This window comes from Microcebus murinus, chromosome 16, assembly GCF_040939455.1.
Source record: "Microcebus murinus isolate Inina chromosome 16, M.murinus_Inina_mat1.0, whole genome shotgun sequence".
In the NCBI taxonomy this organism is placed as follows: domain Eukaryota; kingdom Metazoa; phylum Chordata; class Mammalia; order Primates; family Cheirogaleidae; genus Microcebus; species Microcebus murinus.
This window is the reverse complement of record NC_134119.1, coordinates 66,104,911-66,129,096: the sequence shown is the minus strand read 5'-3', so window position 1 is coordinate 66,129,096 and position 24,186 is coordinate 66,104,911.

Genomic DNA, 24,186 nt, shown 5'->3' with positions numbered 1-24,186 from the left:
TTGAGCAAGTGACACATGGAAGGGGGGCAACAGGGTTCTAAACTCCCAGTGTGCAGGGTCCCATTTCACACCTGCCTTTCTGGGTTCCCAGAGAAATTACTCCACCCCAGGTACGTATTGCATCTCTCCACTGTTCAAAAATCACAAGCATGCTGGTTCTCAATTTCCCTTCAAAGACACTTGGCACTGTCTGGGGACATTTAGTTTGTCACACTGAGGGGGAGGGGTGCAACTGGCATCTCGTGGGTAGAGCCCTGGGATGCTGCGAGACACGCCACCGTCAGTGCATAGGACAGTGCCCTACCACGGAGAACTATTTGGGCCCAAATGTCAATAGTGCCGACCTTGCTCTGGGGCGTCCCCATGACCTACTGAGCAAAGTCTAAAATATCCTCCCCCTAAAAAATCCTCCCCCACATTCTGTTAAAAGTGTCCTCTTTCCTAAAATGACATGAGCAGCAGTCCCTCTGTTGGGGCATTGTTGTGAGGATTGACATGACACACATGGCATGGGCATTTATTTTTTTATTTTATTTTATTTTATTTTTTTTTGAGACAGAGTGTCACTCTGTTGTCAGGCTAGAGTGAGTGCCGTGGCATCAGCCTAGCTCACAGCAACCTCAAACTCCTGGGCTCAAGCAATCCTTCTGCCTCAGCCTCCCGAGTAGCTGGGACTACAGGCATGCACCACCATGCCTGGCTAATTTTTTCTATATTAGTTGGCCAATTGATTCCTTTCTACTTATAGTAGAGACAGGGTCTCGCTCAGGCTGGTTTTGAACTCCTGACCTCGAGCAATCCGCCCACCTCGGCCTCCCAGAGTGCCAGACCAGCCAGGTGTGGTGGCTCACGCCTGTAATCCTAGCACTCTGGGAGGCCGAGGCGGGCAGATTGCTCAAGGTCAGGAGTTCGAAACCAGCCTGAGCAAGAGCGAGATCCCGTCTCTACTATTAATAGAAAGAAATTAATTGGCCAACAAATATATATAGGAAAAATTAGCTGGGCATGGTGGCACATGCCTATAGTTCCAGCCACTTGGGAGGCTGAGGCAGGAGGATCGCTTGAGCCCAGGAGTTTGAGGTTGCTGTGAGCTAGGCTGACGTCACGGCACTCACTATAGCCTGGGCACAAAGTGAAACGCTGTCTCAAAAATAAATAAATAAATAATCTGCAGTTCCCTTAACCCTCTCCCCTCTCCCACTGCCTGTGGAAGCTAAACTCCTCCTTTGGTGGTTAATCAAGGGCTGCTGCTACTGTTCATTGGACATTTGGGGCTGTGTCATTTGACAACATTGACTTACTCTGTTGCAGACTCTGCTAGAGGGCTAGGACACAAAGGTAAAAGGGTAGCTTAGCTTCTCAGCCGCACCGTGTGGTCAGATACTAAGGTACAAAGGATTCTGAATCCACTCATTCAATCAGCAAGTATTTACTGAACACCAACCTGGCCAGGAGAGACGATTTAAGTCAGTGGTCTAAAGCAGGCGTCCTCAAACTCTGGCCCTCGGGCCACACGCAGGTGTTTTTGCCCTTGTTTTTTTTACTTCAAAATAAGATCTGTGCAGTGTGCGTAGGAATTTGTTCATAGTTTTTTTTTAACTATAGTCCGGCCCTCCAACAATCTGAGGGACAGTGAACTGGCCACCTGTTTAAAAAGTTTGAGGACCCCTGGTCTAAAGAATGGGCTCGGCTAGGCGCGTGGCTCACGCCTGTAATCCTAGCTCTCTGGGAGGCCAAGGTGGGCGGATTGCTCGAGGTCAGGAGTTCGAAACCAGCCTGAGCAAGAGCAAGACCCCGTCTCTACTATAAATAGAAAGAAATTAATTGGCCAACTAATATATATAGAAAAAATTAGCCGGGCATGGTGGCGCATGCCTGTAGTCCCAGCTACTTGGGAGGCTGAGGCAGGAGGGTCACTTGAGCCCAGGAGTTTGAGGCTGTGGTGAGCTCTGATCACACCACTGCACTCTAGCCTGGGTGAGAGTGAGACCCTGTCTCAAAAACAAAAAAAAAAAGTATGTATTATTATCATAGATGATGTCTTACTAAGTGCCATGGGGGATGCAATGCCAAATGAGAACACACCAAACCTTCAAGGAGCACGTACTCTGGTAGGAGAAGCAAAAGAATTACAAAAATAACTCCAAATAGAAAATAGATCAGACTCTATAGGAACATGTAAGGGTAAATTAAAAATATAAGTAAATTTAATTTTAAAAAATAAAAATAAAAAAAGAAAATAAAATGTATGAAACATTTTATTTTTTTATTTTAATTTTTATTTTTTTTGAAACAGAGTCTCACTTTGTTGCGCAGGCTAGAGTGAGTGCCGTGGCATCAGCCTAGCTCACAGCAACCTCAAACTCCTGGGCTCAAGCAATCCTCCTGCCTCAGCCTCCCGAGTAGCTGGGACTACAGGCATGCGCCACCATGCCCGGCTAATTTTTTGTATATAGATTTTTAGTTGGTCAATTAATTTCTTTCTATTTTTAGTAGAGACAGGGTCTCACTCAGGCTGGTTTCGAACTCCTGACCTTGAGCAGTCCACCCGCCTCGGCCTCCCAGAGAGCTAGGATTACAGGCGTGAGCCTCGCGCCTAGCCGAGCTGAAACATATTTTATAACATTTAAAATTGTTAGAACGTTTACTCTAAATGTAAATACATACACAGGGACAGAGCGCTGTTACTCTCGCACACTGCCTCCCAATAGCCTTTTGTTCACAGCAGACAGTCAAAAGGCATTTGGTGAATGACTTGCGACGTGATAAAGCACAAGCGAAACAGAGCCGTAGGAGGGCCCAGTGTTTATCCAGTCAGAGATACTGTTCCGTTTCCTTCTTGCCTCCACATTCGCCACGGGTTACTGTTTGTTTACTGAGCCGGGGAAATGGTATTCCACTTCTGTCGGCTTGGCACGTTCATGGCCAAATATTAAGAAGCAGAACTGCTGGCTTTATTTTTCCCTTTTTTAATTCTTGGCATCGAAATTGCACAAGTCCTAATTTCCACTAAAAAACATCCAGACAATTATCTCCAGAAATCAGATTTCAGGGTGAGAGGACCAGCCAGTTTTTTTTTTGTTTGTTTGTTTTTTTGTTTTTTTTTTGAGACAGAGTCTCACTTTGTTGCTGGGGCTAGAGTGAGTGCCGTGGTGTCAGCCTAGCTCACAGCAACCTCAAACTCCTGGACTCAAGCGATCCTCCTGCCTCAGCCTCCCGAGTAGCTGGGACTACAGGCATGCGCCACCATGCCCAGCTAATTTTTTCTACATATATTAGTTGGCCGATTAATTTCTTTCTATTTATAGTAGAGACGGGGTCTCGCTCTTGCTCAGGCTGGTTTCGAACTCCTGAACTCGAGCAATCCACTGGCCTAGGCCTCCCAGAGTGCTAGGATTACAGGCGTGAGCCACAGTCATTTTTATTATATGAACAGTCACCCCGTTGAGTCAGTCACTCTACAAATGGGAACGTGTGCTGTGTTCAGAGCACAGTTTGGAGTCAGGAGGGAGACTCTTCTCCCTTCTCTTGAAAGAGTCTAACAGAGTACTCCAAAACTTGATTAGATTAGTGGGACAGGCATACTTCATTTGATCGGGCTTCACTTTATTATGCTTCGCAAATAATGCGTTTATTTTTACAAACTGAAGGTCTGTGGCAACCCTGTATCTAACAAGTCGATCGGTGTCATTTTTCCAATAGCACGTGCTCACTTCGTGTCTGTCATATTTTGGTAATTGTCGCAATATTTCAAGCTTCTTCGTTATTATTATATCTGTTATGGTGATCAGTGATCAGTGATTTTTTTTTTTTTTTTTTGAGACTGAGTCTCACTTTGTTGCCCAGGCTAGAGTGCCCTGGCGTCAGCCTAGCTCACAGTAACCTCAAACTCCTGGGCTCAAGCGATCCTCCTGCCTCAGCCTCCTGAGTAGCTGGGACTACAGGCATGTGCCACCATGCCTGGCTAATTTTTTCTGTATCTATTAGTTGGCCAATTAATTTCTTTCTATTTATAGTAGAAATGGGATCTGGCTCTTGCTCAGGCTGGTTTTGAACTCCTGACCTCAAGCAATCCTCCCGCCTCAGCCTCCCAGAGTGCTAGGATTACAGGCGTGAGCCACTGCGCCCGGCCAATCAGTGATCTTTGATGTTACTATTGTAATGTTTTGGGGCACCATGACACATGAAGACTTGTCTCTAAAGAAAAAACAATTTGCTCACCGACAATGTTCCTAGTCACCCAAGAGCTCTGATGGAGATGTACAAGGAAATTATAGTTAACACAGCACAACATCCATTCTGTAGCTTCAAGGAGTAGAGGTTTGTTTGTTTGTTTGTTTGTTTTGTTTTTTTGAGACAGGGTCTCACTTTGCCACCCATGCTGGAATGCAGTGATCACGGCTCACTGTAACCTCAACCCCCTGGGCTCAAGTGATCCTCTCACCTCGGCCTCCCAAAATGCTGGGATTACAGGCATGAGCTACCTCACCTGCCTTTAAGTGGTAATTCTGAATTTCAAGTTTTACTTAAGAAATACATCTCATAAGGCTGTAGCTACCATAGATAGTGATTCCTCTGATGGATCTGGGTAAAGTAAATTGAAAACCTTTTGGAAAGGATTCACCATTCTAGACACCATTAAGAACATTTCTGATTCATGGAGGAGGTCAAAATATCAACATTAACAGTAATTTGGAAGAAATTGATTCCAACCCTCATGGATGACTGTGAGGGGTTCAAGATTCCAGTAGAGGAAGTAACTGTATACATGGTAGAAATAGCAAGAAAATTAGAATTAGAAGTGGAGCCTGAAGATGTGACAATTGTTTCAATCTGATGATAAAAACTTAAACAAATGAGGCTTGCATGGTGGCTCACGCCTGTAATCCTAGCACTCTGGGAGGCCGAGGTGGGCGGATCTTTTGAGTGCAGGAGTTGGAGACCAACCTGAGCAAGAGTGAGACCCTGTCTCTACTAAAGAAATAGAAAGAAATTAGCTGGACAACTAAATATATATATATATATATATATATATGAAAAATTAGCCGGGCATGATGGCCTGAGTCTGTAGTCCCAGGTAACAGAGTGAGACTTTGTCTAAAAAAAACCCAAAAAAACCAAAAAAACTTAAACAAATGAGGAGTTACTTCTTATTGATGAACAAAGAAAGATCTCTTGAGATGGAATCCATTCCTGGTGAAGATGGCATGTGTAAAGTTCTTCCGGTGGCGAAAGAAGCAGAGAGAGAGAGTGGAGCCAAACAACGTGGTTTTATTGAGCGTTCCCTGGCAAGGTTCGAGGGTTCCATGAGAGGGGGAGTGGCCAAGAAGTGGCGCGTGTTTGAAAGGGGTGAAGGCTTTTATACTGTTTGGGGCGGGCTAGGAACTTTTGGCGGGAAGAGCTGGGGTTTTTCCACTGTGACCTTTGGCAGTCATTGAGAAATAGGAGGAGCTGGCAGTATTTGCGGAAACCAGGAACCGAAAACTTTCTTATCTGGGTGGATATCCAGGTGTTGTTGTTTTCAGGGGGGCCTGGCAGTTGTCCTTGTCAGGTCTGGTCTCCTGAGCCTTTTCTTTTTGATCTAGGGAGGGGAGGGAGGCCCGCCACCAGCCTTACACTATGAATATTGTTGAAATTATAACAAAAGATTTAGAATATGACATCAATTTACTTGATAAAGCAGAGGCAGGGGTTGAGATGATTGACTCCAAGTTTGAAAGTAGCTCTGCTGTGGGTAAAAAGCTATCAAAGAGCATCATATGGTACAGAGAAATGGTTTGTGAAAGGAAGAGTCAATCAATGTGGCAAACTTCATTATTGTCTTATTTTAGGAAATTGCCACAGTCATGCCAGCCTTTAGCAATCACCAACCTGATAGGTCAGCGTTCATGAACGTTGAGGCAAGGCCCCCTACCAGCAAAAAGATTATGACTCCTTGAAGACTCAGATGATTGTTAGCTTTTTTTTAAGCAATAAAGCATTTTTTTTTTTTTTTGAGACAGAGTCTCGCTTTGTTGCCCAGGCTAGAGTGAGTGCCGTAGCATCAGCCTAGCTCACAGCAACCTCAATCTCCTGGGCTCAAGCAATCCTCCTGCCTCAGCCTTCCAAGTAGCTGGGACTACAGGCATGCGCCACCATGCCTGGCTAATTTTTTTCTATATATATATTAGTTGGCCAATTAATTTCTTTCTATTTATAGTAGAGACGGGGTCTTGCTCAGGCTGGTTTTGAACTCGAGCAATCCGCCTGCCTCGGCCTCCCAGAGTGCTAGGATTACAGGCGTGAGCCACCTCGCCCGGCCAGCAATAAAGTATTTTTAAAATTAAGGTAGTACTTTTATTAGGCATAATGCTATTGTACAGTTGATAGACTACTGTACAGCGTAAATATAATTTTTATATGCACCAAGAAACCAAAAAATTCATGTGACTTTGCTCTATTGCATTGCTCAGGAACTGAACCCAAAATGTCTCCAAAGTATGCCTGTACAAAAACTAGTGACACTCAGTGTGGCCCTCAGTTCAGGAGCAGCCATATCACCTGAGACCTTGTTAGAAATGCAAATTCTCTGAATGTGTCCCATCAAGTGACACAGGACTGTACATTTGCAGAAACTACAGAAACATGGATAGATTATTACTATTAACCAAATTCTGATCTTTGTTGAGATTTCTGAGATTTCACTAGTTTTTCTACTAATGTCCTTTTTTTTTTTTTTTTCCTGTTCCAGGATCATTCAATGCAAGATCCAGAATTCAATCCAGGATTTTTTTTTTTTCAATGACAAACATTGCTGCTCTTGTGTATATCTCCTGGTGCACGTGATCAAGAATTTCTCTTAAGTCAACTCCTGGTTGTGGGATTTGCCCATGTGGCTGTACCCGTTTTACCCGTTACCAGGAATGAGTTCCTGGTATTGAAATTGTATGAGTTCCTCTTGCTTCGTGGAACAGAAAAAATTTAAAAATTTGACAAATTGGTGGGTGTCCCATAGTATCTGTGGTTTTAATTTGCATTCCCTGGTTATTGTGGTTAGCCCTTATTTCATGTTTCCGCTTGTACAAAGTGACTCTTCATATCTTTTATTCTTTTTGGGTTGTCACATTTATAGGCCTTTAAAATACATTCTGAATGTCATTTGTGTGTGTGTGTGTGTGTGTGTGTGTGTGTATTGCAACTAACTTCTGTCTTTGTCCATAAAGTGTTCATTGTTTATCAAAAGACAGAAAGATGCTAATTTATTTCTGGAGCTTACGTCTGTTTTTTAACTAAACTCACATCTATCCAGTGGCTAGGGTCCTTATTTCCTCTATCAAGGGATAGATCACATGGCTGAAACTAATTTTTAAAAATGGGTGCTAAATAAAGGAAGAATTTAGAATACCTAAATTATTAGTAGGTGTTTAATTCCTGCCTTAGCATGACCCACAAGCCCCTACAGGATCTGCCCTTAGTTTCTTCTTTCCTTGATTCACATGGTTCTAGCCACACTGGTCATTTTTACAGGGGTCCCACATTTCCTGCCTCAGGGCCTTTGAACATGCTGTTCCCTCTCTTCTTCCACCAGATATTTTGGTAGTCCCCTTTCCCATTTCCTTCAGGTCTCTGCTCAATATTAATCTCACCAGAGAGGCCTTTACTAACCTGTATAAAATAGCACCCTGTGATTCTATCCTCTTTCCTATATCTTTCTTCAAAGTATAACCACATTGTATTATAAATGTACGGGTGTCCCCCCAGTTCCCGAAGAGGTATGCTGTCCAGTACCAGAGATACATGTGCCTATGGAGCCCTGGAAATGTGGCTGGTTTGAATTGAGTTGTCGTGTGAATATAATATACTGTATACACCGGATTTTAAAGACTTAGCCCACAAAGTGTAAATATCTTTATCTATTAAAAACTTTTCTATTGATAACATGTTAGAATAATATTTTGGGTAAAATATATTATTAAAATTAATTCCACCTGTGCTTCTTTCCTTTTAAAAAAAAAAAAACACAGCTACCATGTTTCCCCCAAAATAAGACCTACCCATAAAATAAGCCCTAGCAGGAATTCTAAGCAGTTGCACAATATAAGCCCTACCCCGAAAATAAGACCTAGTGATGGGTGTGGCTACACAGGGCATCTGCACAACCCATGCATTTCTTCGAGGAGCGGTAAAGAACACGGGCAGCCCTTCTCATCTGCCCCATGAGAGCTCTATTGCTCAACATGAGAGATTGGATCCAATGGCTCTAAAGGAAATAGAGTCGAAAGAAATTCAGGATGGAATCCAGGGTTTGGAGAGTTATGATGATGTTCCAGAAGAAGACAACTTAACTATATTTGAATAAATGTAAATTGTTGTACTGTTCTTAAAAAAAATAACACATCCCCTGAAAATAAGCCCTAGAGTATCATCTTGAGGAAAAATAAATATAAGACCTTGTCTTATTTTCGGGGAAACATGGTACTAGAAAATGTAAAATGACATATGGGGCTGGTGTCTTGAAGCTTGCATTGTATTTCTGTTGAGCAATATTACTCTAAAACATTAACTCCAGGAAGGCAGGGACATTTGTGTGACCCAGACACTGTAGCTCAGCATCTAGAATATACTTGCTAAATGAAGCAAACCAAAAGTAGAACAGCAGCCCTCTTCTTTCCTGTTTTCCCCTTTAGAAATCAATTTTGTAGAAAACTTTGAGGTATAATTTACATAAAAGTCACCCATTTAAAATGTATAATTGCACACGCCTGTAGTCCCAGCTGCCTGGGAGGCTGAGGCAGGAGGATGGCTTGAGCCCAGGAGTTTGAGGTTGCTGTGAGCCCTGTCGACGGAGTGATTATAGACAATGAAATGTAGAATTCAACTATGTTTAGTCTGTTTGCTGAGTTGTGCAACCATCACCGAAGCCCATTTCTGTAACAGAATGTCTCCATCACCCCAAGACGCCCCATTTAGGTTAACAGTTAATGCGGGTTCCCACCCCCAGGCCAGCACGGATCTGCTCTCGGTCTCCGCAGACCCTCGGCGCTCCATCGCTAAGGCTTGAATTCCCTGGCGAATCCAAGCCGCTGCCCTTCCCGGTCCCATCCGTCCCTCAGCACGGAGCGGGGCCACAGGTCCGCGTGTGCCCAGACGAGGCGGGAGTGGCTGCCGTCCCGCCCACGGCTCTCAAGCCCCGCATCTCCCCGCCCCACGCGGGGCAGGGCGGGCCTCGGTGTCCCCCGCGCCCGCGACAGCCCACGCGGAAACACGCGGGGCGGCGTCCCAGGCGCCACGATGCTGCGGACGCGGCCCCAGTGCAGCCTGCGCGTCTCAGAGAGGCCCGCGGGGAGCCAGGGCGCTTCCGCGGCGTTCTGACACCGCCCTCCAGAAACAATGAGCGGAGCGGCGGGACCCTCGGCCTCCGGGTGCGGGTCGTGGGGGCCGGCCCCTCCCCCCGCTGCCCCTTTCCCCCCCGCAGCCGCAGCCCGGGCTCCGCCTTCACCCTCTCCCGCCCTCAACCGCCCTCCTCCCAAGATGGCGACCAACGGCCTCCTTTCCCGCCCGCGCAGGCCCCGCCCCTCGCGCGGCCCCGCCCCCCGGAGCGCCGCCGAGCATGCGCGGGCGGGCGGCACGCGCCGGGAGCCCGGGCGGCGCGAGGCCGGCGCGAGGGCGCTCGGAGCGGCGCGAGGCTGCCCGCGGCCACGTACGCGCGCCCGCGCCCCGAGCGAGCCGGGGGCTCCGGGGGCCGGCCGGGCTGCGCGTGCGCGCCAGGCGGGCTGGCGGCGCGGAGGAGGCAGGGGGGCGGCTGGGAGCCCCGCGAGGCGCGAGGCTCGAGGCCCGGCGCGCGAGCCCCCGGGGGCGGGTAAAACCCGGTTGCTGCTGCCCCTGCCCCCTTCCTTTCCTTCCTACCCCCTCTTTCCGGCCCCTTCCTCTTTTTTCAACCCCTCCCCCTTTTACAATCTCATTCGTTTCTATATTTCTTTTTTAGGGGGTCCATCTCCCTTTCGAGGGGCGCAGCAGGCGCGGCCGGCGCCCGGCTCCCTGCGTCACGCACGCACCTTCTGCACCCCAACTGCTCCGGGCCCCGCTGCAGCCCCGCAGCCCCTTCCTCCTTGGAGAAGTCTCTCCTCAGCGGCCCCTGGCCCGCTGCACCCCCTTCTCCTTCCCACCCCGCCCCCTCAGGCCCCAACTGCCCGGTCGCAGCCCCCCAGCTCGCGCCGCGGGCCCTACCCGACCTCCGACTTTCTGCATCTCGGCCTTGCATTCACCGTCCCCTTCCAGGCCCCTTCTGCTAAAAATCCCCCTTCCTCCTCAGTAGCTCCACTTTAGGGGACCTAGATCTGTCACATTTTAGGATCTTCCAGGAAAACCAGAAATCCCTACGATCTTCCTGGATTACGTCCCTCCCCCTCCTTTTAGGAACTTCTTCTAGCAAAAATTTACTATATTTTTTAACTCAGAATTTTTTCCTCCATTCGGTATCACTACTTTCCAGCACAAATTTTTTCTTCCCACCTAGAGTCCCACCTTTTGGAATATCTTTCCGCTTATAACAAACCAACTCAATCCTTCCAGTTTCTCTTTTGTTTAGCATTTATGTTTCCAATCCTCCACCCCAACTTTGCAACAAAAATCCGTTTTCATCACCAATTCCACCCGAATTAAGCTTTTCCCAGCGAAACCCTAGATCTAGGTCCCTTCCTGGGGTGGGGGAAATAATAAACGGAGAGGAAAAAATTTCCTCTTACCGAAACAACCTTTCTTCCCCATTAGATCTCCCGTTTAGTGTTGCTTTCTTCCTTTTTCCAAAAATTGTCCCTCTCCCTAATTTCACACCTGTGTGCATGTTTCTTTTGCTACCCAAGTTCTGACGGTACCTTCCTTCCCACCACCTGCTTTCAGGGCAAAAGAAATTGAAAGTGTCCTGAATTCACCACCCAGCGTTCCAGGAGGAAATATCCAATGGTGTGATTGTCACCTGAATCCCCTCCCTGTGGGGCCTAAACTGGGCTCTCCTGTTGCACGGAGAGTCACTCACTTGCTCTTCTCCTGGTGAGTTTCCTTCCTTTGCACTTATCCAGAGATGCCTGCTTTGTTAGGTGGATCCTTTTCTTTCTCAAAAGGGTTTCTGATCAATCCGGGAGTATCTGTACCAATGCTGAGACCGTACAGGTTGCCGCTTTGGGATGTCAGATAAAATGGTTATTTATTGTGCATGTTGACCTCTTTGGAGGAATGCAGACATGTATTAAGATTAATATATGTTTCATTGTTCATGTTCATTGCAAAAAAAGTTTTTCCTTCTCTAACTTAGGGTAGCAACTTGGATACTTACAGGGGATGCGCAGGTAAGGGACAGTAGTAGTAGAAATAGTGGCGATTGTGCGCCCCGTTTAAGTGCTGCCAGCCAGTGGAAATGGCCAAGTGGAAATGCATGTTTTCTGGCCACCAGTTTGGAATTTTGGGTTTAGGGTTTCCTTGTGTGTTAGAAACATATCCGCTTGGGCACGTGCATCTGCAGAGAGATTTTTTCTCTTCAGAGCAGCAGTTCTCAAACTTTTGCTTTTAAAACCCCTTTACACTAAAAAAATTATTGAGAAACCCGGAGAGTTTTTGTTGATGTGAACTATATCTACTGATATTTGCTGTATTAGAAGTTTAAAATGATGAATTTTTAAGATATTTATTAATTGATTTTAAAAGAGCAATAATAAACCAATTATATATGAACAAAATTGACTTTTATTAAAAACTGAGAAAAATTCAATGGGAAAAATGACATCAACTTCCATTTTTACAGTCATTTGAATTCTCATATCTGCTTCTGCATTCAGCCTCTTGAGATACCATGTCTTGTAGCCTCTGGAAAGCTTCACTAGAAAATGAAAAAGGCAGAATGTCTGGATATTATTATGAAAATAATAATGCAGACCTCCTAAAAGACTCTTGAGGACCCCAAGGTGTTTCCCCATCCACCTCGATGTGAAAATTGATATTCTGGATTTTAATGCTTATTTGCATTTTTTGCTAGGATCAGCTTTTGGGAGGGTAACAAACTTTGATGTCTCTTTTCCTATATAACTTTAGTTAAGTCTGTGTAAGGATTTTTCTTTGTAAATAGCCCCTTGATTCCTTCATGTGTTTTCTCTTTCCCACTGTAAGCTTTAAATCCACTCTATTAATGAGCAATTAGAGAAAATGAGTTAATTTTCTGGTTAAAATTATATATTGGTTACACTGCTATAGGAGTCTCTCTTTTTTTGAGACAGGGTACCCAGGCTAGAGTGCCATGGCGTCAGCCTAGCTCACAGCAACCTCCAATTCCCAGGGTGAAGCAATCTGTCTGCCTCAGCCTCCTGAGTAGCGGGGACCACAGGCATGTGCCACTATGCCCGGCTAATTTTTTCTATATACTTTTAATTGGCCGATTAATTTCTTTCTATTTTTAGTATAGACAGGGATCTCATTCTTGCTCAGGCTGGTCTTGAACTCCTGACCTTGAGCGATCCTCCGGCTTCAGCCTCCCAGGGTGCTAGGATTACAGGTGTGAGCCACTGTGCCCAGTCAAGAGTCTTTCTTTTTTTCTTTTTTTTTTTTTTGAGAGACAGAGCCTCACTTTGTTGCCCAGGCTAGAGTGAGTGCCGTGGCGTCAGCCTAGCTCACAGCAACCTCAAACTCCTGGGCTCAAGCAATCCTGCTGCTTTAGCCTCCCAAGTAGCTGGGACTTCAGGCATGCGCCACCATGCCCGGCTAATTTTTTTCTATATGTATTAGTTGGCCAACAAATTTCTTTCTATTTATAGTAGAGACGGGGGTCTCGCTCTTGCTCAAGTTGGTTTCGAACTCCTGACCTCGAGCAATCCACCCACCTCGGCCTCCCAGAGTGCTAGGATTACAGGTGTGAGCGCCCGGCCCGAGAGTCTTTCTTTTTTTTTTTTTTTTTTTTTTTTTTGAGACAGAGTCTCACTTTGTTGCCCAGGCTAGAGTGAGTGCCGTGGCGTCAGCCTGGCTCACAGCAACCTCAAACTCCTGGGCTCAGCGATCCTACTGCCTCAGCCTCCCAAGTAGCTGGGACTACAGGCATGCGCCACCATGCCCGGCTAATTTTTTGTATATATATTTTTAGTTGGTCAATTAGTTTCTTTCTATTTTTGGTAGAGACGGGGTCTCGCTCAGGCTGGTTTCGAACTCCTGACCTTGAGCGATCCGCCCGCCTCGGCCTCCCAAAGTGCTAGGATTACAGGCGTGAGCCACCGCGCCCGGCCTCCGAGAGTCTTTCTTGATTTTTTAACTTAAGAATGGTGCAGGTTGTAGGCCAGGAGTCTCAGCTCAAGTGTGTAATAATAGCAGAGAGGAGTGGTTAAGTGTAAGAGCTTTGAAATTAGACTACCCGGGGTTGATTCCTAACTCTGGTTTTGGGCAAGTTAGTTAACTTATCTGGCCTTTATTTACCTTGTCCATGAAATGGGGTTAATAATGTAGTATATGCCTCAAGGTGGTGGTGTGGGAATGAAATAAGATTATATAGGCTGGGCACAGTGGCTCATGTCTATAATCCTACCACTCTGGAAGGCCGAGGTGGGAGGATCGTTTGAGGTCAGGAGTTTGAGACCAGCCTCAGCAAGAGTGAGACCCTGTCTCTACTAAAAATAAAAAGAAGCCGGGCGCGGTGGCTCACGCCTGTAATCCTAGCTCTCTGGGAGGCTGAGGCGGGCGGATTGCTCAAGGTCAGGAGTTCAAAACCAGCCTGAGCAAGAGCGAGACCCCGTCTCTACTATAAATAGAAAGAAATTAATTGGCCAACTGATGTATATATAAAAAATTAGCCGGGCATGGTGGCGCATGCCTGTAGTCCCAGCTACTCGGGAGGCTGAGGCAGAAGGATCGTTCGAGCCCAGGAGTTTGAGGTTGCTGTGAGCTAGGCTGACGCCATGGCACTCACTCTAGCCTGGACAACAAAGCGAAACTCTGTCTCAAAAAAAAAAAAAAAAAAAAAAAAAAAAAAAAAAAAGAAATTAGCTGGGCAACTAAAATAGAAAAAAAAAATTAGCCGGGCATGGTGGTACACATCTGTAGTCCCAGCTACTCAGGAGGCTGAAGGCAGGAGGATTGCTTGAGCCCAGGAGTTTGAGGTTGCTATGAGCTAGGCTGACGCCACAGCACTGTAGCCAGTGCAACAGAGCAAGACTGTGTCTCAGAAAAAAAAAAAAAAGATGATATATAGATGATTACAGTAGCACCCAGCATATAATGAAGGCTCAATAAATGTTTGCTGCTATTATCGTTATTAATGTTGCAATGATGTTTATTATAAGGGCGAGGCAGGAAGGTAGATGAGGACTGGAAGAACTGGAGGCCACAGCCCTGTCCAGAGATGACATTTGTCCCTCAGCTCCATCCGATTGTTAACTGTCAGGAAATATCAAATTGAGTAATTTTCAAGAAAACCCAGAAATCCATACAGATAGACGAAATCTTCCCATTAAAAAAAAAAAAAAAACCGTTGGTGACTAATCCGATTTGTGTAAACACTGTGTAGGCCAAACAAAATGTGTCTGTAGTTTACAGTAATATTTGGAGTGGGAAGATAAGGGAAGAAATGGAATAGCTAGGCTGAAAGCTGCAAGTCTCGCCTGTTTCTCAGCTCCCAGCACCCTGACATTACTCAGACGTGATCCCCCGCTCCAGGGTAATGTGGACGCAGACAGGGAAACGGGAAAGGGGGTGCAGGGTAGGAGAGGCTGGCAGAACAACAGGTTGGAGCTTTTCAAAGAGGGAAAGAGATGGCACAATGGAATCTTGTCACTCATCAATGGAAAGGATGCTGACAGCCTTCTGTGGTCAGAGTTCTGTGCCAGGCAAGATGCTGTGAGAAGTGTAGGCACATAAGGCAGAGTCCCAGCTACCCTAGAGCTTGCAGTCTGGGGAAAATAGAAGAATCTGGAAGATAATTTTAACTTCCAAGGCCATGTAGGGTGTTAAGTGGATTGTCAGAGTTCAGGAAAGGAAGAAACAATCTCAAGCTTTGTTATGTTGGGAGTGTTCTCTGTTAGTGAAGGTAGCATTGAAGCCTGAGTTTGGAGGGTTTCGTTTGGTAGAGTTAAGGGGGTTTGGGCATAGGAAACCGCACAGGTTGGGGTCATAAACTCAGATGCCTCAAGGGGCCTGGCAGGCCATATGAATGAGGTGGGAGGGTAGGAGAGTGTGAGAAAATAGGGAGTGGTGGGGACTGTGGCAAACTGGAGAGTTGCTGCAGCCCTGTTTAGGGGTAGCTGCAACTTCTCAGATTCAGCCAATTGTTGCCTTGCAGAAATATAGACTTGGTATTGACAGATCCTCAGGTTTTTTTTTTTTTTCTTTCAGGTTTTAAAATAGAAGTTGAAAGAGCCTAGGCCGGGTGCTCATGCCTATAACCCTAGCACTTTGGGAGGCTGAGGTGGGAGGATTGCTTGAGGCTAGGAGTTCGAGACCAGCCTAAGCACATGTGAGACCCTGTCTCTACAAAAAAAGTAGAAAAATTAGCTAGACTTAGTAGTGCATGCCTGTGGTCCCAGCTACTCAGGAGGCTCCAGGCATTTGAGGTTGTAGTGAGCTATGATGATGCCACTTTACTCGAGCTCTGGGTGACAGAATAAGACCTTGTCTTTAAAAAAAAAAAAAAAAAAAATTGGAAACCCTGACCTTAATGAGAAATCTCTAGATCTGCATTGTCCAGTGTGGTAGCCATTAGTCACTTGTAGTTATTTAAATTTAAATTTCATTAAAATTAAATAAAGAGTTTAATTCCTCAGTGGCATTAGCTGGATTTCTAAGTGCTCAAGAGCAATATGTGGCTAGTGACTATAATATTAGACAGTACAGATTTAGAACATTGCTATCAACATAAGAAGTTCTTTTGGACAATGCTGCTCTGTTTTTCAACCTGATTACTAATCGAAAAATTTAAATGTACTGCAGCCTAAATAAAATATCTTTGTAGGGGTTGGGTGAGATGGCTCATGCTTGTAATACTAGCACTCAGGGAGGCCAAGGCAGAAGGATCACTTGAGGCCAGGAGTTCAAGACCAGCCTGAGTAAGAGCAAGACCACATCTCTACTAAAAAATAAAAACATTAGCCATTCATGCTGGTGAGCACCTGTATTCCCAGCTACTCGGGAGGCTGAGGCAGGAGGATCGCTTGAGCCCAGGAGGTTGATGTTGCTGTGAGCTAGGCTGACACCACAACAGTCCAGCCCAGGTGACAGAGTGAGACTCCAACTCAAAAAAAAAAAAAAAAAAAAATGGAGAAAATATCTTTATAGACCAAGTGGCATTCAGATTGTTCCTGTCCTTCCTCTCTCTCCTCCAAACCATACTACAGTAAATATTTACCTATTGTGGACTTATTTCTGCAGTCTAGAACCATATAGTAGGTTACTTTCCCAAAAGATTATAGCATTTCATGGGACAATCCCTTTATATCCCTACCCCCAATAGTCATGGAGTCATAGGCCTTTTCTTGGTTTTATTTTATTTTTCAGGGACAGAGTCTCACCATGTTGCCCAGGCTGGAGTCTAATGGCTATTCACAGGCACAATCATCATGCACTGTAGCCTTGAACTCCTGGGCTTAAGCAGTCCTCCCACCTCAGCCTCCTGAGTAGCTGAGACCATAGGCACACGCCACTGTGCCTGGCTGGTGGGCCTTTTATAAAAGAAAAAAATTAAAACTGCTTCAGATGCCCGGTGTTAATAACTTAAATTGTTTTTTAAACTATTAAACAAGGCATAAATGATGATAAAACAACATAAGTTCCTAAAACTTACAGCTCTAGTGCAGCTATAAAGCCAAAATCAATTTGCAAATTAAATACAAACAAAGCACCCAAACCAATGTAACTCAACTTACAAACATTAATTTAATGAGAGGGATGCTATTTCCTGAAGCTTAACTGTTCCTTGAAACAATTCCTTTGCTGACTGCCACAATGGGCCGTTTTGGGTTTAGCGGGCCTTAATGCCTTGATTCTCCCCACCCTTTTCTCAATTTGAACTGCAGCAAAACCTCCATTTGTACCAGGAAGTCAGTTGGCCTCTAGTTGAGCCCAAAGACATTATGAGCCAAATCCACCTCTATCCTCTTCTCATGAGCCTTTAGCAATTAAAATAGTCGTTTTTGGTGTGAGTACAATTATAAACACACCCAGGCATTGAAACCTCGTGGTAGTACTCAGTTATAAGGTGGTCATATGATCCAGATATATTGCTTTTTTTATTTTAGGTTATTCTTAAAGTATAAACACAGAATCATAAAACTCTTGGAAAGAGTATTTTATTTATTTTAAAGACAGTCTCTCTGTCTCTCTCTCTCTCTCTCTCTCTCTCTTTCTCTCTGCCACCCAAGCTGGAGTGCAGTGGCCCAATCTATGATCACAGCTTACTGCAGCCTTGAACTCCTAGGTTCAAGCAATCCTCCCACCTTAGCCTCCTGAGTAACTGGAACTAAATGCCCACACCACCACACCCGGCTAATTTAAAAATTTTTAGTAGAGTCAGGGTCTTACTATGTTGTCCAGGCTAGTCTTGAACTCCTGGCCTGAAGTCATCCTGCTACCTCACCCTCCCAAAGCGCTGGGGTTATAGGCATGAGCCCACCGTGCCCAGCCTGGAAAGAGTATTTGAACCCTTGGGAATGTGTACCATGTTGCAGAGGGCCACAAACCCTGCCTCATAGGGACTAGCAGGGAGCTTTGTACATAGAAGGTGCTAAAACTCTTACTGAATTGAATTGATTTGTTGACAGAACAAGAGCAAGTTCAATATCATCTGAGGGAGTTTTTGCTTTACTATCTGGAAAAGGATGTAAATATCAAAGCATGGCCTTTGGACTTTTGGCTTTCCTGTCTGAGGTAACCAGACCAGTTTGTTCTGTGAACTATGGGAGCATGTTGGAAAGCAGGTGATTTGGCCTGCAGGGAATCTAGACATTCTCTCTTGCCCCCACTCCAGCACCTTATGTGTTTTCAAGTTTAATTGGAGCAGTGCAGTGTACAGTTTAGTTAATAGAGAATCAGTACTGTGTCGTGGGTAAGACCACTAGTGCTAAAGTTAAAATATTGGGGTTCGGCTGGTGTGGTGGCTCACGCCTGTAATTGTGGCACTCTGGGAGGCCCATGCAGGAGGATCGCTCGAGGTCAGGAGTTCAAGAACAGCCTGAGCAAGAGTGAGACCCCCTCTCTACTAAAAATAGAAAAAAATTAATTGGCCAACTAAAAATATATAGAAAAAAAATTAGCCGGGCATGGTGCTGCATGCCTGTAGTCCCAGCTACTCGGGAGGCTGAGGCAGAAGGATCGCTTGAGCCCAAGAGTTTGAGGTTGTTGTGAGCTAGGCTGACGCCACAGCGCTCTAGCCAGGGCAACAGAGTTGAGACTCTGTCTAAAAAAATATATATATATATCGGGTTTAAGATCTGGTTCAACTACCTGTTAGGTATGTGACTTTGGACAAATCAGTCTCTCTTCCTTATCTGTATAATGGAAATAATAACAGAACCTACCTTCAGGTTGTTGTGAGGAATAAGTTAATGCATAACAATGGAGAAAGTGCTTAATAAATATTATTTTTATTAGCTTGTTTTGATTATTGGGAGTTGAAGGAGGAGATGGGTTCTTTCCTCCATGGAGTACTGAAAACAGTTTGCAGCAGCACTGTAGAAGAAATTTTGGAATTGGCGGAGAAATTCATTTTGCAGAACCACACTGCCTTCTCTGCTGTTTGGAAACCCCCAAAGCCTCAAGAATCCTGAGGCATCTCAAGTCTCATTTGTTGGCCAAACCTGAACTCGTATGTTGCCCTTTACAATCTTTATTTCATTTACTCTTGAGTAGTCATAGGTGTTGATGCAGAAATAATGATTGGGTTACCAGGTAGTGCCCTGGACCCCACTGGGGTTTAGTTATTATAAAATATAGTATATGCACTGATCTGCCTTTCTAAAGCCCCCAGAATTCTGATATTCTGAAACGCAGTTGGGTCCCAGCATTATGGACCTGTGTTCAGCTTTTGATTTGTGCTGCCTCAGTAGGCTACGTACACCCAGACATGCAGGCACACACATAACGTGAAATGCGGGCACTGTGGGTGCAGCTCTTCTATTGTATACCAACATGAAAAGTTTTCAAAACATAGAAACTAATGGCTTAGAAATGTAGGCCCACACTTCAGTTATTCCAGGAGATACTAGATTGGTTATCAGTGAGTCATCAAGCATTTATTAAACCTCTAGATGAGAGCAGGATTATTCATAGTAGACCCCAAATGGAAACAACAGAAGTGTTTATCAACAGGTGAAAAGGTAAGTATAATGTGGTATATCCAGACAGTGGAGCGTTATGCAGCCATAGAAAGAAATGAAGCCTTATGCCTGTAATCCTAGCACTCTGGGAGGCCGAGGCGGGCAGATTGCTTGAGGTCAGGAGTTCGAAATCAGTCTGAGCAAGAGCGAGACCCCGTCTCTACTATAAATAGGAAGAAATTAATTGGCCAACTAATAAATATAGAAAAAATTAGCCGGGCATGGTGGCGCATGCCTGTAGTCCCAGCTACTCGGAAGGCTGAGGCAGGAGGATTGCCTGAGCCCAGGAGTTTGAGGTTGCTGTGAGCTAGGCTGACGGCACGGCACTCACTTTAGCCTGGGCAACAAAGTGAGATTCTATCTCAAAAAACAAAAAAGAAAGAAAGAAAGAAATGAAGCACTGACACAAGCTATAACGTGGACCAACCCTGAAAACGCTATGCTTAGTGAAAGAAAAATGTCACATATCATGTGATTCCATTTGTATGAAATGCAGGGCCCTCCAAATGGGCCATAACTTTTTGTTGAAAAACTGAACATTTTTTTTTTTTCTGATACAGAGTCTCACTCCATTGCCCTGGCTAGAGTGCCGTGGTGTCAGCCTAGCTCACAGCAACCTCAAACTCCTGGGCTCAAGTGGTCCTTCTGCCTCAGCCTCCTCCCAAGTAGCTTGGGACTACAGGCATGCGCCACCATGCCCGGCCAATTTTTTCTGTATATATAGTTGTCCAGCTAATTTCTTTCTATTTATAGTAGAGACAGAGTCTCGCTCTTGCTCAGGTTGGTCTTGAGCTCCTGAGCTGAAATGATCCACCCACTTCGGCTTCCCAAGTGCTAGGATTACAGGCGTGAGCCACCATGCCTGGCCAAAAACTGGACATTTTAGGCCTGGCGTGGTGGCTCATGCCTGTAATCCTAGCACTCTGGGAGGCTGAGGTGGGCGGATTGCTCGAGGTCAGGAGTTCGAAACCAGCCTGAGCAAGAGCGAGACCCCGTCTCTACTATAAATAGAAAGAAATTAATTGGCCAACTAATATATATAGACAAAAAAATTAGCCAGGCATGGTGGTGCATGCTTGTAGTCCCAGCTACTCGGGAGGCTGAGGCAGCAGGATCGCTTGAGCCCAGGAGTTTGGGGTTGCTGTGAGCTAGGCTGACGCCACGGCACTCACTCTAGCCTGGGCAACAAAGCAAGACTCTGTCTCAAAAAAAAAAAAAAAAACTGGACTTTTTCTTTTCAATGTTATGATATGGTATCTCTGGCAATCAGATTCTTTTCCCGATCCCCGCCCTCAGGGTTAGTTGGTACTGCTCATTGTGGGTTGTAATTGTTTAGTGGCTCTTCTGAACTATTTTTGCAAAGACTATTCTTTGTTGGTCTGGTCAGGGAAGTCTGTTCTGTTAGTTTAGTGGTGATCTAGTGTCTTAACCCAGTTTTCTTTAAACTGGAGCGAAAAATAAACAACTATCAGTCTTTGCAGCCGGACATGCCTTCGGCCCTCAGTGTGCGGCTCTGCCTTTGCCTTCACTCTCTGCTGGCATGGAGTCAGCCAGAGGGGAGAGCCTAGAGCCTTCTGCAGTCTTCTCTGAGCATGAGCCCACGCTGAGCATACAGCCTTTTGAATTCCCATCAGTATACAGAAGCTCTTTTTTAAAGTAACTAAGGTCCATAGTTTATATTAGAGCTCACTTTTCCTATTTTGTAGTTTTGTGGGCATTGACTCATGTGTGGATGTCATGTATCCACCAAGAGGGTATCACAGAGTAGTGTCGCCCTCCTATGCTGCACCTGTTCATTGCCCTGCTGATCTCTTTACTGTCTCTGTCATTTTGACTTTTCCAGAATGCCATATACTTGACGTCACAAAGTATGTAGCCTTTTCAGACTGGCTTCTTTCACTTAGTGGTACTGTGCATTTAAAGTTCCTCCGTGTCTTTCTGTGGCTTGATAGCATATTGCTTTTTATTGCTGAATAACATTCCATTGCCTGGATGTCCCAGTTTGTTTATCCATTTGCCTATGGAGGGACATCTTGGTTACTTCCGGTTGAGGGCAGTCCTGGATAAAGCTGCCGTAAACATTTGTGTGGGCCTGAGTTTTCAGCTCAGTTGAGGAGATGTCTAGGAGTGCCATTGCTGAATCGCATGAGATTATATTTAGCTTTGTAAGAAACTGCCAGTGTGGAAGTTTTTCAAAGACCTTATTCCCCAAAGCATTGGACTCCCCCCTTTCCTCCCTGGCTTTTGGCATTTAAATTGTTTGCCCCAATTAATATCCCTTGCCCCAGGCTGCAGGGGTCTGTAATGTTTGCAGTGCATATCCTCCCCGTAGCCATTCTCCACCCCAAGAGAGTTCCATGTTAGGCACAATAAAGGCAAGACCTTTGTGTTAGGTTCAGGGAGCCACCACAGGCCAGACAGACAGACATCCGCCGCTCTTTGAGAACGAGATCCTCTGTCTTCCCTCAAGCACCAAGAACCCATACCGGAAAGGTGGGCTGCTACCTTCAAGACCACTGCTGAGCCCGGCAGTGGGGACGGGACAACGGGAAATTAAAATGCCACAAAGCTCTCCTGGGTTTCAGTCACCCTTTTTTTTTTTTGATACAGAGTCTTGCTCTGTTGCCCAGGCTAGAGTGTCATGGCATCAGCCTAGCTCACTGCAACCTCGAACTCCTGGGCTCAAGCAATCCTCCTGTCTCAGCCTCCCAAGTAGCTGGGACTATAGGCATGCGCTGCCATGCCCGGCTAATTTTATATATATATATATATAGTTGTCCAGCTAATTTCTTTCTATTTTTAGTTAGAGACGGGGGTCTTGCTCTTGCTCAGGCTGGTCTTGAACTCCTTACCTTGAGCGATCCTCTTGCCTCGGCCTCCCAGAGTGCTAGGATTACAAGCGTGAGCCACCTCGCCCGGCCTTACACTTTTCTTCGTCTGTTGATGATACATTCTCTTCTAGCCTTGCTTCTGTTGGTAAGTGTGCCATAGTCTAATTGTCATTCCCCTGTAGACTGTCCTTTAGGGTTTCAGGTTTTAGGGTTTGCTGTTTGTCTTTAGTTTTCTATGGTTCTCCTACTGTGTGTCAAGGAGTGAATTCTTTCTTATTTATCTGCTCTGGCCTTGAAATCCTTGGTCATTATTAACCATATATCTTGAGGAATCATACCTTTTGTCTGGATTCACGTGTTTCAGTAGTTCTTGAAATTTCGCTACCATTATCTTTTTAAGATGCTATCTCTCCAGTATTCTTTCATTTCCTTTGGGAGCCCTATCGGATATGTGTTAGACTTTTTCGTCTGCTTCTCCATTCGTATTTTCTCACTTCTCGTTCATTTTTCCTTTTTTTTTATCTCTCTGTAGTAAATTCTGTGGGGATTTCCTCAGATTTTCGTACCCATTCACTGTTTCTCTCTTCAGCATTGTTTAATCTGCTGTTTAACCCTTCCAGTGAGTTTTTAATTTAAATGTCTTTTATTTCTAGAAGTTCCATTTGCTTCTTTTTGAAAATGTTCTTTTCCCATGGTCACCTATTTTTTATATTATTACTATGTTCAGTTTTGTCATCTCTCATTGTCCTAGTTTTTTTCTAGTTCTTGGGGTGCTTTTCTAAGCTGTGTGCAGAGTTTTTCTTTTAATTTGTTTAGTTTTCCTGTGGGTGGTTCAGCTCTTCAAGGGTCCCAGGTCTCCATGTCCTGTGAGGTCAAGACCCTGTTTCCTTTTCCCATGTGACTATTATAACTCTAGGTCCCAGCCTCCAGGGGAGTGGTTCTCTCATAGAAATGTAATATGAGCCATATATAATTTAAAATTTTCTGGAAGCCACATTAAAAAATAAGAAGCAGGGCCGGGCGCGGTGGCTCACGCCTGTAATCCTAGCACTCTGGGAGGCCGAGGCGGGCGGATTGCTCAAGGTCAGGAGTTCAAAACCAGCCTGAGCGAGACCCCGTCTCTACCATAAAAATAGAAAGAAATTAATTGGCCAACTAATATATATAATATAAAAATCAGCCGGGCATGGTGGCTCGTGCCTGTAGTCCCAGCTACTCGGGAGGCTGAGGCAGGAAGATTGCTTGAGCCCAGGAGTTTGAGGTTGCTGTGAGCTAGGCTGACGCCATGGCACTCACTCTAGCCTAGGCAAGAAAGCGAGACTCTGTCTCAAAAAAAAGCAGATTAAATTAATTTTAATAACATATTTAACCCATTATATCTAAAATATTATAATTCCAACATTTAATCTATTAAAAAACTTGTTAAATGTTTTTTTTTTTTGTACTGAGTCTTCTAAATCCAGGTTGTATTTACACTCACAGCATGTCTCAGTCTGGGCCAGTCACATTTCAAGTGCTTCATAGCCACGTGGGACTGGTGGCCCATGTGGGACAGCACAGCTCTAGGCCTTGTTTCCGGTCTGAGTTTCCCCTTGGGCTGCCCTGAGCTTAAACTTCTGGCTTTGAGTTTTCTCACTGTTGCTGGCATTTGGGGTTTTACCTGTCTTTCGAGCTTGGCTGTGCCTTAAAAATGATCTTTTGTCACGTTCTTATGTGTTTATAGTTGAGAAAAAGGTTGATTCAGTCAACCATGTTGCTGGAAATCCTTCCATTTATTCTTTAGGACAACCTTATAATGGAGGTACTCTTATGCCCACTTTTTTTTTTTTTTTGAGACAGAGTCTCACTTTGTTGTCCAGGCTAGAGTGAGTGCCGTGGCATCAGCCTAGCTCACAGCAACCTCAAACTCTTGGGCTCAAGCAATCCTTCTGCCTCAGCCTCCTGAGGAGCTGGGACTAGTCATGTGTCACCATGCCTGGCTAATTTTTTCTGTATATATATTATTTGGCCAATTAATTTCTTTCTATTTATAGTAGAGACAG